The sequence below is a fragment of the Pinus tabuliformis genome, chromosome 2_2 (genome assembly GCF_031772625.1).
Source record: "Pinus tabuliformis cultivar Carrire ecotype Pingquan chromosome 2_2, CPIR1, whole genome shotgun sequence".
NCBI classification, from domain to species: Eukaryota; Viridiplantae; Streptophyta; class Pinopsida; order Pinales; family Pinaceae; genus Pinus; species Pinus tabuliformis.
In genome coordinates this window covers 564,426,170-564,443,478 of record NC_142300.1, presented here as the reverse complement: position 1 = coordinate 564,443,478, position 17,309 = coordinate 564,426,170, and the positions used below count along the sequence as shown (strand labels likewise).

The 17,309-nt window shown below is 38.1% G+C and overlaps 1 long non-coding RNA gene across 1 annotated transcript; it reads left to right on the top strand.

Annotated features, from left to right (window-relative positions):
- The first annotated feature begins 2,286 nt into the window (after positions 1-2,286).
- Positions 2,287-16,687, top strand: LOC149193913 (uncharacterized). Its single transcript, XR_016255005.1, has 3 exons — positions 2,287-2,633; positions 16,222-16,382; positions 16,503-16,687. It is a non-coding gene; the product is annotated as an uncharacterized LOC149193913 (long non-coding RNA).
- Positions 16,688-17,309: the final 622 nt, after the last annotated feature.

The following is a 17,309-nucleotide window of genomic DNA, read 5'->3' as shown; positions in this document are numbered from 1 at the left end:
TGACCTGGGTCGTTGGGCACTCTTCAAATTGCCTCCGCTCAATGGATCCAACATTGCTGTTCACAAGAGGAGGGGACTCGCTTTGAGTGATGAAATACCTCTGAAACTATTATCTGATTGAAACCTCTTCTCCATAGTCCAAATAATAATTAAAGAGGTTAATCATAAAATTGCTTTTCTATGCAATTGACCCACATTTGCCAAGTTCTTTTGAGGGACACAAGTATCTACTGTATCATTGAAACTTGATGTTTCTGACCCAGCTTGTCTTACACAGGGAAACCTTGCAGCCTTGCTAATCTAGCTTGGCAATGCATAGTCCTGCAATTGAATGAACATATTGATTACAACATTGGATTTCTGTTATATCAATGTTTAGTTAGGGCATAGAAGAGATTTGAATTTCATAACTTTTTCTTCTTATACTTTGATCCCATCTGACAACTCTTTTGTGGACAATGCAGAAGCATAAGTGCATCCCATTAGAAGACCTTGCTGCAGAATTCAAACTCCGCACTCAGGTTCTTATTTATATATTTATAACTTTGTGTATTATACATCCATATGTACACGCACATGAACGGACAGAGGCAGTTGTTCCAGTTAGTGATGTGTTTTGTATGTCTTGCTTTCATGAGATGACTATGCTTCCTACCTAAATGCTATTAGCTTAGGATATTTTTACCGGTACTGACTTTGGATATGTCCTATAAGTGAAGTATATCTTATAATATTTAATAGAATTATTTTTTTAAATAATTGGAGGCATGTATTCCATTTTAAGTTATAGTGGCATACTGCATAACAGCATCACACTTTCCTTGCAAGCTTATCCCAAATGAATCTTTCCTTATCCAAATTAAATCGATTCAAAATCAGGCCATTGGTATCTTTATAGGCTGGTGCACCTTGCAAGTTTTGCATCAAAATAGCTCTAATTTTGTATAACTGTGTTGCTTTCTGTCACAACATATATAACCCAGGGTTAGGGTCTGCCCATAGACAATGCCTAATGAGTACGACATCCATTTATAATTTTGTTCATGGTAGTCGAAGTGCCCTGGGTCCTTGGGCACTCTTCAAATTGCCTCCGCTCAATGGATCCAACAGTGCTGTTCACAAGAGGAGGGGACTCGCTTTGAGTGATGAAATACCTCTGAAACTATTATCTGATTGAAACCTCTTCTCCATAGTCCAAATAATAATTAAAGAGGTTAATCATAAAATTGCTTTTCTATGCAATTGACCCACATTTGCCAAGTTCTTTTGAGGGACACAAGTATCTATTGTATCATTGAAACTTGATGTTTCTGACCCAGCTTGTCTTACACAGGGAAACCTTGCAGCCTTGCTAATCTAGCTTGGCAATGCATAGTCCTACAATTGAATGAACATATTGATTACAACATTGGATTTCTGTTATATCAATGTTTAGTTAGGGCATAGAAGAGATTTGAATTTCATAACTTTTTCTTCTTATACTTTGATCCCATCTGACAACTCTTTTGCGGACAATGCAGAAGCATAAGTGCATCCCATTAGAAGACCTTGCTGCAGAATTCAAACTCCACACTCAGGTTCTTATTTATATATTTATAACTTTGTGTATTATACATCCATATGTACACGCACATGAATGGACAGAGGCACTTGTTCCAGTTAGTGATGTGTTTTGTATGTCTTGCTTTCATGAGATGACTATGCTTCCTACCTAAATGCTATTAGCTTAGGATATTTTTACCCGTACTGACTTTGGATATGTCCTATAAGTGAAGTATATCTTATAATATTTAATAGAATTATTTTTTTAAATAATTGGAGGCATGTATTCCATTTTAAGTTATAGTGGCATACTGCATAATAGCATCACACTTTCCTTGCAAGCTTATCCCAAATGAATCTTTCCTTATCCAAATTAAATCGATTCAAAATCAAGCCATTGGTATCTTTATAGGCTGGTGCACCTTGCAAGTTTTGCATCAAAATAGCTCTAATTTTGTATAACTGTGTTGCTTTCTGTCACAACATATATAACCCAGGGTTAGGGTCTGCCCATAGACAATGCCTAATGAGTACGACATCCATTTATAATTTTGTTCATTGTAGTCGAAGTGACCTGGGTCCTTGGGCACTCTTCAAATTGCCTCCGCTCAATGGATCCAACAGTGCTGTTCACAAGAGGAGGGGACTCGCTTTGAGTGATGAAATACCTCTGAAACTATTATCTGATTGAAACCTCTTCTCCATAGTCCAAATAATAATAAAAGGGGTTAATCATAAAATTGCTTTTCTATGCAATTGACCCACATTTGCCAAGTTCTTTTGAGGGACACAAGTATCTACTGTATCATTGAAACTTGATGTTTCTGACCCAGCTTGTCTTACACAGGGAAACCTTGCAGCCTTGCTAATCTAGCTTGGCAATGCATAGTCCTGCAATTGAATGAACATATTGATTACAACATTGGATTTCTGTTATATCAATGTTTAGTTAGGGCATAGAAGAGATTTGAATTTCATAACTTTTTCTTCTTATACTTTGATCCCATCTGACAACTCTTTTGTGGACAATGCAGAAGCATAAGTGCATCCCATTAGAAGACCTTGCTGCAGAATTCAAACTCCGCACTCAGGTTCTTATTTATATATTTATAACTTTGTGTATTATACATCCATATGTACACGCACATGAATGGACAGAGGCACTTGTTCCAGTTAGTGATGTGTTTTGTATGTCTTGCTTTCATGAGATGCTTATGCTTCCTACCTAAATGCTATTAGCTTAGGATATTTTTACCGGTACTGACTTTGGATATGTCCTATAAGTGAAGTATATCTTATAATATTTAATAGAATTATTTTTTTAAATAATTGGAGGCATGTATTCCATTTTAAGTTATAGTGGCATACTGCATAACAGCATCACACTTTCCTTGCAAGCTTATCCCAAATGAATCTTTCCTTATCCAAATTAAATCGATTCAAAATCAGGCCATTGGTATCTTTATAGGCTGGTGCACCTTGCAAGTTTTGCATCAAGATAGCTCTAATTTTGTATAACTGTGTTGCTTTCTGTCACAACATATATAACCCAGGGTTAGGGTCTGCCCATAGACAATGCCTAATGAGTACGGCATCCATTTATAATTTTGTTCATGGCAGTCGAAGTGACCTGGGTCCTTGGGCACTCTTCAAATTGCCTCCGCTCAATGGATCCAACAGTGCTGTTCACAAGAGGAGGGGGCCAAACAGATCAAGCCTGTTGAGAGCTTCAAACATAGCTCCTTACAAGGATATCTTTAATGGAGCCTTCCATGTCCAAATCAAACCTGATTCAAAATCATTGCATTGGTGTCTTTAGAGGCTTTTGTGCCCTGCAACTATTGTGGCAAAATAGCTTTAATTCTACCAATGTGCTGCTTTTGGTCATGCTTTAAGTTGCAAACTTAACATAGATTCAGGGACTTATCCATATACAAATTACAAAGCCTAGTGAATGTTGCATCCACTTTGGCTCTTCCTGCCCTCCGTCAACATACACACTTGACATGATTCAACCTTTGAATCATTGTTAATGGAATATAACACCACCTATTTTTGTTACAAGAAATGGGAGATTTATGTCGAATTAGCAAAAATACACGTAGAAGGATGCTACATGCGTACAAAATTTATATCCTGTCCATAAAAGAGGCCATACCCAGGTTAGGCTCCAAACCTGGGCTCCAAATTCTCATCTAGCTTATTAGGAACAAGTAAACTGAAGAAAATTACGGCGGCTCTGGTAATATAAAGCCTGAGAAAAATTCCTAGCACCAGATGCAGTGACATCAGTAGCAATCAGCACATTAAAACACCCCTCACGAAAGCCAGCAAGAGTCCTCTCCTGCTGATTCTGTGAGATATCACCATGAAGAGGTTCGCATGTAAGTACCCGACCCAGTGCCACCAGCAAACTATCCGCATCTGACTTTCTTTGAGTGAAAAAAATACATTTTCCTCCTTTGGCATATTCAGTTAGTACCACTGCAACATGGAGATCAAGCTTGTCTACACATGTCAGCATATAGGTCAGAATGAACAAGGGATAATATGGCTACTCTTTAGTGACCAGAGGACAAATATGGCTATGGCTACAGATAAGCTCTATTATAGAGAAGCAGATTTTGTAACCAAGTGCGATATTAGGTTTTGGTGGATTACTTTTTTTTTCTTTTTTTTTTTGTATAGATGATATTGCAGCTGAGAAATATTATGTTTAGTATGAGAATAGCTCAGCAGAGAACTGGCAGATTCTGCAATTCTTGGTCTCAGAAATTTATGAGAAAATTTGGGGTAGATAAAAAGCTCATCATTGTAAGTTGTATCTAATCTGAACAAAATCCCTATTAAAATGACACATGCACTGAATTTGTCTGTAAAAACATTTGCTAAGATTATGCCAGATAAATCTTTAATATGATTTTTCCTGTTCATAGTTTTTATTTTTTCACCAAAGAACCCCAGGTAAACGCTCCACTATTGACAATTTTAATAAGGGGTCATTTTGGCTATATAATCTTCATGATTTCTCTTGCGGTATTTCAATATGATTGGTAATTTAAAAAAAAATTGAGGCTTGCTGTTCAGACCATTTAGGACTAACTCTTTGCCATGCTCAAGTAAGACCTGGTAAGGTCTTTTTGGGACATGACTTAGCAGGCTGCAAGTCCTTGGTGATAATTGCTGGAAAAACTATAGGTCAGACCTGACAGAAGAGTCTAAGGAAGTCTGTGCTTTGTGATGCAGCTCCTCAAGTATTTTTCTTAAGGAACTTAAAAATGTCTGGTTGTAAATTTCTTCCCCTATCAGAAACAATGCCTCCGCTCAATGGATCCAATAGTGTTGTTCACAAGAGGAGGGGGCCAAACAGATCAAGCCTGTTGAGAGCTTCAAACATAGCTCCTTACAAGGATATCTTTAATGGAGCCTTCCATGTCCAAATCAAACCTGATTCAAAATCATTGCATTGGTGTCTTTAGAGGCTTTTGTGCCCTGCAACTATTGTGGCAAAATAACTTTAATTCTACCAATGTGCTGCTTTTGGTCATGCTTTAAGTTGCAAACTTAACATAGATTCAGGGACTTATCCATATACAAATTACAAAGCCTAGTGAATGTTGCATCCACTTTGGCTCTTCCTGCCCTCCGTCAACATACACACTTGACATGATTCAACCTTTGAATCATTGTTAATGGAATATAACACCACCTATTTTTGTTACAAGAAATGGGAGATTTATGTCGAATTAGCGAAAATACACGTAGAAGGATGCTACATGCGTACAAAATTTATATCCTGTCCATAAAAGAGGCCATACCCAGGTTAGGCTCCAAACCTGGGCTCCAAATTCTCATCTAGCTTATTAGGAACAAGTAAACTGAAGAAAATTACGGTGGCTTTGGTAATATAAAGCCTGAGAAAAATTCCTAGCACCAGATGCAGTGACATCAGTAGCAATCAGCACATTAAAACACCCCTCACGAAAGCCAGCAAGAGTCCTCTCCTGCTGATTCTGTGAGATATCACCATGAAGAGGTTCGCATGTAAGTACCCGACCCAGTGCCACCAGCAAACTATCCGCATCTGACTTTCTTTGAGTGAAAAAAATACATTTTCCTCCTTTGGCATATTCAGTTAGTACCACTGCAACATGGAGATCAAGCTTGTCTACACATGTCAGCATATAGGTCAAAATGAACAAGGGATAATATGGCTACTCTTTAGTGACCAGAGGACAAATATGGCTATGGCTACAGATAAGCTCTATTATAGAGAAGCAAATTTTGTAACCAAGTGCGATATTAGGTTTTGGTGGATTACTTTTATTTTCTTTTTTTTGTATAGATGATATTGCAGCCGAGAAATATTATGTTTAGTATGAGAATAGCTCAGCAGAGAACTGGCAGATTCTGCAATTCTTGGTCTCAGAAATTTATGAGAAAATTTGGGGTAGATAAAAAGCTCATCATTGTAAGTTGTATCTGATCTGAACAAAATCCCTATTAAAATGACACATGCACTGAATTTGTCAGTAAAAACATTTGCTAAGATTATGCCAGATAAATCTTTAATATGATTTTTCCTGTTCATAGTTTTTATTTTTTCACCAAAGAACTCCAGGTAAACGCTCCACTATTGGCAATTTTAATAAGGGGTCATTTTGGCTATATAATCTTCATGATTTCTCTTGCGGTATTTCAATATGATTGGTAATTTAAAAAAAAATTGAGGCTTGTTGTTCAGACCATTTAGGACTAACTCTTTGCCATGCTCAAGTAAGACCTGGTAAGGTCTTTTTGGGACATGACTTAGCAGGCTGCAAGTCCTTGGTGATAATTGCTGGAAAAACTATAGGTCAGACCTGACAGAAGAGTCTAAGGAAGTCTGTGCTTTGTGATGCAGCTCCTCAAGTATTTTTCTTAAGGAACTTAAAAATGTCTGGTTGTAAATTTCTTCCCCTATCAGAAACAATGCCTGGGAGGTGTTTTCAGATCTCAAAACAATAACATACTTTTTATAAGCATGAAGGATACTAATGAAAATAATTGGCAATTAAATAAAGCCTATTTTCTGGAGTCTCATGATCCATTATTCCAAATATTTAAGCTATAGGTTATAGTTCAAGTGTTGAAATATGGTTGAGTTGATATTTCATCCATGGACCATGATACAAAATCCTCTTCCATCAATTGTACATTAGCCACTGAGCAACTATAGAGTCTTATAAATTTCATTCAAAATTATTTCCCAATTGAAATGCTTCAGTTATATATATGCTTTCTTGATAATTTAAACTTTATTCCTTTGTGTGGATTATGTTGGGTTTTCTTCCCGCAAAGGATATTAATTTGCATAGCACTGTGCAGCTTATGTTGGTTACTCACACAGTAATGTTAAATACAGATACTTTGCCTTTGCCTACCGTATTTTCTCACTGGGCCATTCAACTTTTAGCATTGAAGGACATTTTCTCGACGTTTCCTGTGTTTCTTCGTCTCCGGTAACAACCTTAATCTCCTTTCTGAATTTTTGCTTCATTTCTATTTCATCCATGGACCATGATAGAAAATCCTTTTCCATCAATTGTACATTGGCCACTGAGCAGCTACAGAGTCTTATAGATTTGATTCAAAATTATTTCCTGATTGAAATGATTTAGTTATATATATGCTTTCTTGATAATTTAAACTTTATTCCTTTCTGTTAAACTAATGCAAAGTGGTGCCATCGTGCCTGTCTTGTTTCTAGTGAACAAACTCTGGAAAATATTAGATACAAACTTCAATAGCTTTGCTTATGTCTGTCAGAATTCTTGAATAGTCATATCCCTGTATTGATATTATATTCCACTTGGCATTTGTTTTGTCATCCACACATTAAGAAAGCGGAAAACAAATACATGCATGTACATTTACATTTAGAATGCATGCGGAGATTGATTTAGGACTTTGTGTGTGCTCTCTGCTCTATGTTCAAACAGTTTCGCTTCTCTTTCCTTAGTAGCTAGGATTTTCACTGAAAAAAAGAAAGTAAACGATTGTTTATCATCTTAGATTGCATATTTAGGAATTGTTTATGTACATCACGCGATCAACCTTAAAGGCAAACTTCTTAAGAAAGATCAACTGTAAAATACATTTCAATAAACATAAAAACGCTTTGGAACCTAACGCACACCATTTAGAAGTCTAGGCTAGAGACGTGTTCCGGCGTCGTTAAGCTTGGTAACTATCACTTTCATCATAGGTTGGGTGATTCCTCCTCTTTGAAATGACAAGTGCCAGTACAGACTTGTGCTCCCACGTGCCGTCGAGTATATATTGGGAGACCACAGTAGGCTATATCCTTTATCCTTAGGAAGCCGTGTCTGCCGCCCTATCGATCGCAATGCACTGAACACAGCATTCGGGAAGATTGACTGCCGTACCATAAAAAGTATTCTGCAGTTTTTCGATTGGTTTGGTAATCCCTCTGTCTAGATATCCAGAGTAGTCACTTTCGTTCCTTTTCGGACTCCTTAAAAGAAAAGGACCATTTGAGCACTTGTCACTTCAAGCTCGTTAAAAATCGAAGGCGACTAGAGTCATCTTTAGCTTTTTCTCGACTCTTAAAAAATGAAAAAGCAAATTGTGTCAAAGTGTCATAAAATTTATTTAAATCGGAATAACCTTGACCATCTAAGCACTTGTCACTTCAGGCTCGTTAAAAATCGAAGGCGACTAGAGTCATCTTTAGCTTTTTCTCGACTCTTAAAAAATGAAAAAGCAAATTGTGTCAAAGTGTCATAAAATTTATTTAAATCGGAATAACCTCATTGTTCCCTCGTTGGTCTTAGGGTAGGAAAATGGAGTCCACCAATCAAGGATTTCCCCATGGAGGAATCCTGCTCCCTTTTCCTCTAGGGGAGATGTTGGTGCACCTCATATGGCTACATTGACCCTTCCAAGGCTTGCAATTGGCCTGCCAATATGCTTTTTCTCGACCTCTGCCGTTCAAAACACCGTGATTCTTGAGCAATCAACTCAGCAACCAGATGATACTAGAGTTGCCCAAATCGAAGGCGACTAGAATCGTCCTTGGCTTTTTCTCGTCTCTTAAAAATTGAATAAGCAAGTTGTTTCAAAGTGTCATACAATTTATTCAAATTGGAATAACATCACTGCTCCCTCGTTGGTCTCAATTTGACAAAATGGAGTCCACCAATCAAGGATTTCCCCTTGGGGGAATCCTGCTCCCTTTTCCTCTAGGGGAGATGTTGGTGTACCTCATATGGCTACATTGCCCCTTCCAGGGCTTACACTTCGCCTGCTGGTATGGCTTTTCTCGACCTCTGTCGTTCAAAACACCATGATTTTTGGGCAATCAAATCAGCAACCAGATGATACTAGAGTTACCCCCAAACCCTCTATTTCATTTGTTTCTCCCTCTCCTTCCTCTGCGCTTCGTGGAAGTATGCTTAAAAAAAAATGAACGTATAAAAGTTGTTGTAATAAATATTTTTCTTCATTATGTTTACAAGCTTAGATGCCCACTCATTTAGAAAAAAACTGAACATGCTTCTTTCAACATTTTTGTGTTTTGTTTTGTACCAGAAAATGACATCAAACCTCACTGAAAATGCAATTTCCTCAATGTTATCTGGATCAACTCATATTCAACCATACCTACAAATTGTTGAACTTGAGCCAATACAATCAATGCCAAATTCAACTCCACGATATCGTACTGCAATTTCAGACGGAACACATAAGAAACACATCATGCTTCCAAAAGATTTCAATGATCTCGTAGCAACAGGCTTGCTACAAAAGGGTTCTATTATAAATGTTAAAAGTTGGACTACCTCAGCTATTGGTCCTTCAACGTAAGTTTGTTATAAATTTCTTATTTCAAATTTAACATTTTTTTACTTATACCACAACCGCTTCTAACGGTTATTCCTTTGACTCTCATTTGTCGTGTAGGTCTATAAAGCTAGTAGACTTTGAAATATCTGCTTCATATGCACCCTTAATTGGCAATCCAAAAACTATGAGTGTCCCCATCACATCTGATGAAAACTCTCCATCCTCATCGGATCCACATCCTCCATCAAAAAGGCACTGCCCTCTTCCAACTACTCCAACCTCGTCCGTTCAACCGGTTCAAATTCCCATCAAATCGTTAAACCCTTACCACTCAAACTGGTGCATAAAAGGATACGTCCAAAGGAAAACAACTCTTCGACAGTTTCAGAATCAATACGGACCCGATAAAGTGTTTGGTTTTGACCTGTTCGATACAGAGGGTGGAGAAATACATATTACATGTTTCAACAATGTCGCAGATTTTTTTTTTCGACAAAATCCAAAATGGAAATGTCTACATTGTTTCTAAAGGGAATGTGAAAATGGCTAATAAGCAATACAACCACTTGAACAATGACTGGGAAATTTTGTTGAATGCAACATCTACCATAGAACATGTTGTCAGTGAAAAAAAACATAACCCAACAGTGCGATTCAGTATAAAATCAATTGATGATATCAGAACAACAAACGTCAACTCCATTGTTGATATTCTTGGTGTTGTCACAGACATTTCCAGTGTATGCACTATACGTAGAAAAGATGGCTCTGAAGTCAATAAACAAACAGTACAGCTTCGAGACATGTCAGGGTATAGCATAGATGCAATCTTTTGGGGAGATAATTTTCATGCCGTTTCACAGGAAATTTCCTCCCTATGTGCTACAGGAAATAACCCCATCATTGCAATCAAATCTGCACGTGTTGGGGAATTTAATGGAAAAAATATCGGCACTACAACGAGATCCATTGTTCTTGTAGATCCTGACATTGAAGAGGCCCATGCGCCAAAGTCGTGGTTTAAAAAAGAAGGCTCGACTGCTGCTTCTACATCTTTGAAAACAAGCTCTCCTTTTTGCCACCAACAAAAAAAAAATAACAATTGCTGACATTTACAGTATGGATTCCTTAGAGAAACCAACATTTTTCTAATTAAAGGGCACAATAACAAAAATTGGTATGGATAGTTTTTACTACATTTCTTGCCCGTCGATTGTTGGTGGGAAAAAATGCATGAAAAAACTTATTCCACAAAATACAGGGGTGTGGTTCTGTCCAAAATGCAACGCTGAAGTAAGCGACTGTGATTATAGATACCTATTGAAAATCGACATACAAGATCACACTGGTGAATTGGCTTCAACTGTTGCTTTCGAAGACGCGGGCTCTACAATTCTTGGAAATAATGCCAAAGACTTCTATCTATTATCTTCAGATCCAGAACTAATCAAGGAAATTGTCTCTAGAGCTCTATGGACAGATCATATCTTCACACTATCAGTGAAGACAGAAACTTTTAAAGAAGTCCCACGATTGAAATGCGTTATCATAAAAGAAGAAAAACTGCATTTCACGACAGAATGCAAAAACATCCTTCGAGAAATTCAGAGCATCTCGACATTGTAGATAAATATTGCAGAATGTGTTCCTTTCTTTTTGGCAATTCCTATTGTCTAATTTTATAAATACAACTTTACAAGATATATTGTTGCATGTCTTCTTATGAAATTTTCTTATATACCATTGAAATAAATATTTGTTCTCCATTGTATCTAGCATTATGTTAGTAGACAAAATCACATTTTTTTTCCTTTTATCAGCTTTACACATGAAACTACCTACATGTATGCAAAAAAAATACTAATACGTTCTTTCAAAAACATTTCTCAAATAAAAAAATTCACATGGCACTGTTCAGAACTTAGATTTTTTTCCCCTTCTTTCGCTTTCGCTTGCATTTTTTACCGTTCTTTCGCTTTCATACAATAACATGGTTGTTGTCTCCAAATAACATTCTTCTTTTCCCCTCCCTTGCTTATAGGTACCATAAATTTTGCGAATGGCTTCTTCTTCTAATAATGAACGTGCTCGAAGATACTATGCAACAAATAAAGAACGAATAAATGCACGACGCCGTGAGCTTTACCAAGCAAAAAAAAACATCATAGAATGTCAAAAACACAAAAAACAAAAGGGTGACCAACCTTCCTCGTCTGAAACGGCCCACCCTGAAAACAATCCTCCCTTGCAATTATCGGACTCCTTATCTTCTCAGCAAACCTCTCAAACAAATACATCCATGCCTCATTGCCTTAACCCCTCCTTTGCACATGCTTTCAACAATGTTTATACTGATCAAGCACATCGAGATTTCCGTTCAAAACTTGATAAACTTCCACCTAAATGCCCATGCTCCATTTGTCTTGAATCATATCCTGGAATACATATCCGCAATTCCAACCACATGTATTGCTGCTCCAGATGCGCCTCTGAAACAAAGGGTCATCGCTTCTCATTATCAAACAACATGGACCCTGGCCCTCAACCAGCTGCCCTTACGTCTCTTTCACAAATAGAAGAAATGCTCATTGCTAGGGTTAATCCTATACTGCAAGTAACACATGCACGTGGTGGCCAGTATAAATACAGTGGCCACACAATTTGTTTTCCTCAAGACATAACAAAAATCACAAACATGTTGCCACGACGTGTTGAGCACTTGGACATCCTAATTGTCACGTGTCATAGTAATGACCATAAGGCTTATGATTTCATTGTCAGTAGACATCGCGTACTCGCTGCATTGGAATACAAATTGGCTAATGACCCATACTATAAGAATGTTCGTATTGATTCCAACGCACTGGCGTCCTTACCAGCAATCCCCACCGATGTCTCCTCCTCCCTTCACCATTCCAATACTACAGAAACCACTGTTCGTCTTCCACTTGAACCACCCCATGAGCTCACCGAAGATTTCACAGACCCATCCGCTGGCCAAACATCATCGTTCGCACCCATCATACCCAATACAAATACAGAAATCCAAGAAATCCGCCATTATTTGCATGCTTACAACCACCAATCTGATACTACAATTGAGTGGCCAACAATTGGTTTGTCGCCAGTCAATGAATACAACACAGAAGGTCTACTCTCTATGGCTTTCCCTGCCCTTTTCCCGACAGGCGCTGCAATGCCAAATCGGCCAAGAATGAAAGCTGTGCAGTTACATGAATATGCACTTCATCTCATACGTTACTACGATAACAGATTTGGAAGCCACCCATGCTTTCGTTATTACATATATAATCTCATGATGCGGCATCGCAGTCAAGCAACAGCGTCAATTTATGTGAAAAAAAACATCACGGATAACTTTCCAATATCTATTCAAGATCTGAACATTCGATTAGAACAATTTCCAGATGAGCAATTGGCAGAGCAAGTCATGCGATTCGGTAGCTCTTTGCGTGGAACAAGGTCATTTTGGCACAAAGCTAAAAATGAACTAATGGACATGATATCTCAACTCGGTTGCCCGACGTTCTTCTTCACATTGAGTGCAGCTGATACAAAATGGCCTGATCTTCATGCAGTCATGCCCGGTTGTCTTCCTACTTATATTGGAAAACAACAAAAGTGGAGAAATGATAACATTATCTCTAACCCACATTTAACATCACTATATATGCACCATAGATTCACAGCATTTCGTGAGATTATCTTGGAGAAACACTTGAATACAAAAGATTACTGGTACAGGTACGCATTCTACCGCATTTTTTTTCCTCCAAGAACTCTAAACAACATTCCTTACCTATTCCAAAATTATCTTACAAAAACGCATACTTGTTAGGTATGAATGGCAACATAGGGGATCTGCGCACATCCATGGTTTCCTTTGGATAGAAAATGCACCTGATATGGAGAATCTCAACTGGGAAGACACAGAAGCAGTCGATATTGCAAGGCAGTTCTTCGACAAATATATTTCCGCTTGGAACCCTCGTGCTCCTTCGAATTCAAACCAACCAAATGCTTGGACAAATCCCGAAGACCCTTGCCTGTTGTCCACACCGCAAATCTTCAGAACCAATCCTTTCAGTGACTATGAACAGCTCGTCAATTGTGTTGAACGTCACACAAAATGCTCAGAAAGCACGTGCCTAAGAAAAACTGGATCCTCGCTCCAATGTCGTTATAAAGCACCGTGGGAATTGCATCCAAAATCGGCCTTATTCATTGATTCCAATGGCCAAAAAACATACACCCCTGCTCGGAACGATGATCGACTCAATAGCCATAACCCTACCATCCTATCTATTTGGCGTGCAAATGTTGACTGCCAACCAGTACTCTCCATACACGCTGTACAAAAATATATCGCCAAATATGCATCCAAAGCAGAAAAAAAATCTGAAAGCTTCCACAACATGCTACGTAGAATTGTCCTGTCTTCACCCATTGCTGACCCAGCAACATCCGCATTTCGAAAATTTCTTGCAGAAACCCTTGTTGATCGTGACATTGGAGCACAAGAAACCTGCCATATGCTGCAAAAATTACCGTTAACATTATGTAGTCGGCCATTCATTTCTTTAAATGTAAACCAAAAAATTCTTATGCGCCTTCCACAAACAGACACCACCTCCACTACATCCCCGCACTTCATAGATACATATATCCAGCGCCCTTCTACCCTAGAGTCCACATCACTAATAGAGTTGGCAAGATCCTGTTCATATGATCCTCGTCGCAGAACAGACAAATGGAAACAAAGGCCTACAAAAGCAATTGTTCGGGTCATACCACGTTACTCCTCCATACCATCCACAACAGAACCTTGCTACGCTGACTTTTGCAGGGTTGAACTTATGCTATACAAACCTTTTCGCCGTATCGTACAAGATATAGGAGATTCTGCTGCAGAATTCATCGCAAATTGGCAAGCATTTCGCCCATTCTACAATCCTTGGCATCAACGCCGCACACTATTTGATATTGAATCTGTCACAAATGATACCTCAACTATGAATGAAGCCAATCCAACAGCCACCATGGAAATAAATGAATGGGAATTACTTTCCCAATTACACCCTACAAATGAGCTTCTCATAAACGACCTTGACATGCTTGGTCTTCGTGGCTTTGATGACACCCATAACTGGAATCATACCACTATCCCATTGGATCTACAAAATAATGCAATACAATTCATTGAGAATAGCCGCTCCATCCACCGCATTCTTCAAACACATCAACATACCCTGCCGACCCTTACTACATTATCTCCAATGCAAAGAAAAGCTCTAAATATTATTCTTAATCATTTTGCTAGGAAGGATTATTTACCCGCTCTCAGAATGATAATACAAGGCACTGCTGGTACGGGGAAATCCCTCCTTATTAATTGCATCAAAGATATGCTCATAGGCCTTGCAAGCCTGGGACCTTCACCGATCATGCTCCTCGCCCCTACAGGGGTTGCTGCCTTCAACATACAAGCATCGACAATCCATTCTACTTTGCACCTTCCTATAAAGGATCTTATGCCGTTAGAAGGTAGTGCTCTAGCAAAATTCCAAGAAGAACTCAGGCATATAAGATACATACTAATCGATGAAATGAGCTTCATTGGGCCAAAGCTTCTCAGCCATATTGATGAACGTCTTCGCGAGGCATTTCCCCACCAAAGAAACACTCCTTTCGGTGGTTGTTCCATAATATTGGTTGGTGATCTCGGTCAGCTACCACCCGTCAAAGACATACCTCTATATGCAGGGACGAGCCACGGAAGCGCACTGTGGAACACCTTCAACACAGTCATCACATTAGACACAATATTTCGTCAACAAGGCGACGACATCGCCCAGGTTACTTTCAGGAACATTCTCCAGAACATTAGAGATGCAAATCCAACAATCGACGACTACAACATACTCATGTCGCGCGCAGATTCCTATTTATCAGAAGAAGAAATATGTTCATTCCATGATTCCATGCATCTATTTCCAACAAATGCTCAAACAACGGTCCATAATAAGCAAATGATGAAATCTCTAAACACTCCTATTGCACGATCCATTGCTGAAGATGACAACACATATTCCAGTCTTTCCTCTGAAGATGAGCAACTTGAGCGAATTGTATTGCTATGCAATGGCGAAAAAGTTATGTTGACTTCCAACCTTTGGGTTTCAGCCGGTCTTGTTAATGGTTCCCTTGGAAAAATTGTAACCATCTTTTACAAAGAATCAACTGCACCACCACAAATTCCAACATTTGTTGTCGTAGATTTCCCCAAGTACATTGGGCCTCCTTGGGATGAAAGAAACCCCACTCACTTGCCTATTCCAGCAGTAAAAAGAAATGGTCGTGCACAAATTCCACTGAAGATGGCTTGGGCTTTAACCATACATAAATATCAAGGTATGACCCTTCCAAAAGCAACAATTGACATTGGAAAAACAGAACGTCAAGGTCTCACATTCACAGCTATTTCAAGAGTGCCTTCTCTACAAGATCTCCAGATTAACCCCGCATTCAGTTTCGATCGTTACAGTAAAATTAAGGACAACAAAAACATTGCTCGCAGAAAACACGCAGAAGAAATTATCCGTTCAATGCCACCTCCAGATAATCTGCTCCAACCCGTACTCTGACATCACCAAAAGGTTTCCTCCATTTATTTAACTCATTCTATTTCATAACATACTTTTCATATCTTTCAACAACAACAAACTTTAATCAATATTAGTAAAAAATCAAATACTAGGATGTCTTTATATTGTCTGTACATCTCATTCTAACCTTTTCTTTCTTTTGCAGCAGGCCACATGGGCTCAGAAATAACATACCTGCACAAGTACATGTAGATTGGCAAGCAAAAAAACTGCATCTCCAGCTGTGCATTGACCTCCAATGGTGTTCAATATGCCGTTATTCACCATGCATCTTCCACTAACAATATATGGATCCCCATAGCAAAGGTAACTTCATTACCATTCATTCCAGATTCATTTTAACACAACTCACCTGCAGAGTATTACTAATAAATTTCTGCAACTGATTTACATATTACTAGTTCTAACAGAATATAAATTTTGCAGGTCCATTGCTGCTTCGCTGCCTCCACCATGTTTTCGTACGACTTCAAATATGGAATGACAAGCACAATGTTCTTTGGACTATTATATTCCTTCTCGAACCTCTTTTGTTACAATTCGCTGTTTGTATTTTCCATGTCAAACTTGAAAAAGGATGTTTCAAGATCAAATACCGTTTTCATTGTTTGTTTCCTCACAACTTTTTGTGTTTTCCATTTCAATCTTTAAAAAAGATGTTACAACACACTTTGTATTTTCCATTTCAAACTTTAAAAAGGATGTTACAATACACTATTTGTATTTTCCATTTCACGCTTAAAAAAGGATGTTTCAACATCAAATACCATTTTGATAGTTCATGTCCTCACAACTATTTGTGTTTCCCGTTTCAAACTTAAAAATGGATGTTTTGAGATCAATGCCATTTTGATAGTTTATGTCCTCACAACCATTTCATTGTCAATGGGTTTTAACATATTTTGTTTACAAAATCAATTGACTTTAGTGATTATAATTCATGTTTTCAATATATCTTCATATTAATTTGATTTTCAATTTGAATAATGGTTTCTTAAATAGCCCTTTCCAAATCAATATGGTTGCCCGGTTGTTGTTCGCATATTAAGTTAATTTCCCATTTGAATAATGATTTCTAAAATAGCCCTTTCCAAATCAATATGGATGCCCAGTTGTCGTTCACATGGATTCATTCATTTATCTTCACCTTTAACTCCACAATTTTTTCCAACAACAAACAAAGGTCTCTAAACAGGTTCAATACATATTTATGGCTGCTTGCATTCCATTTCA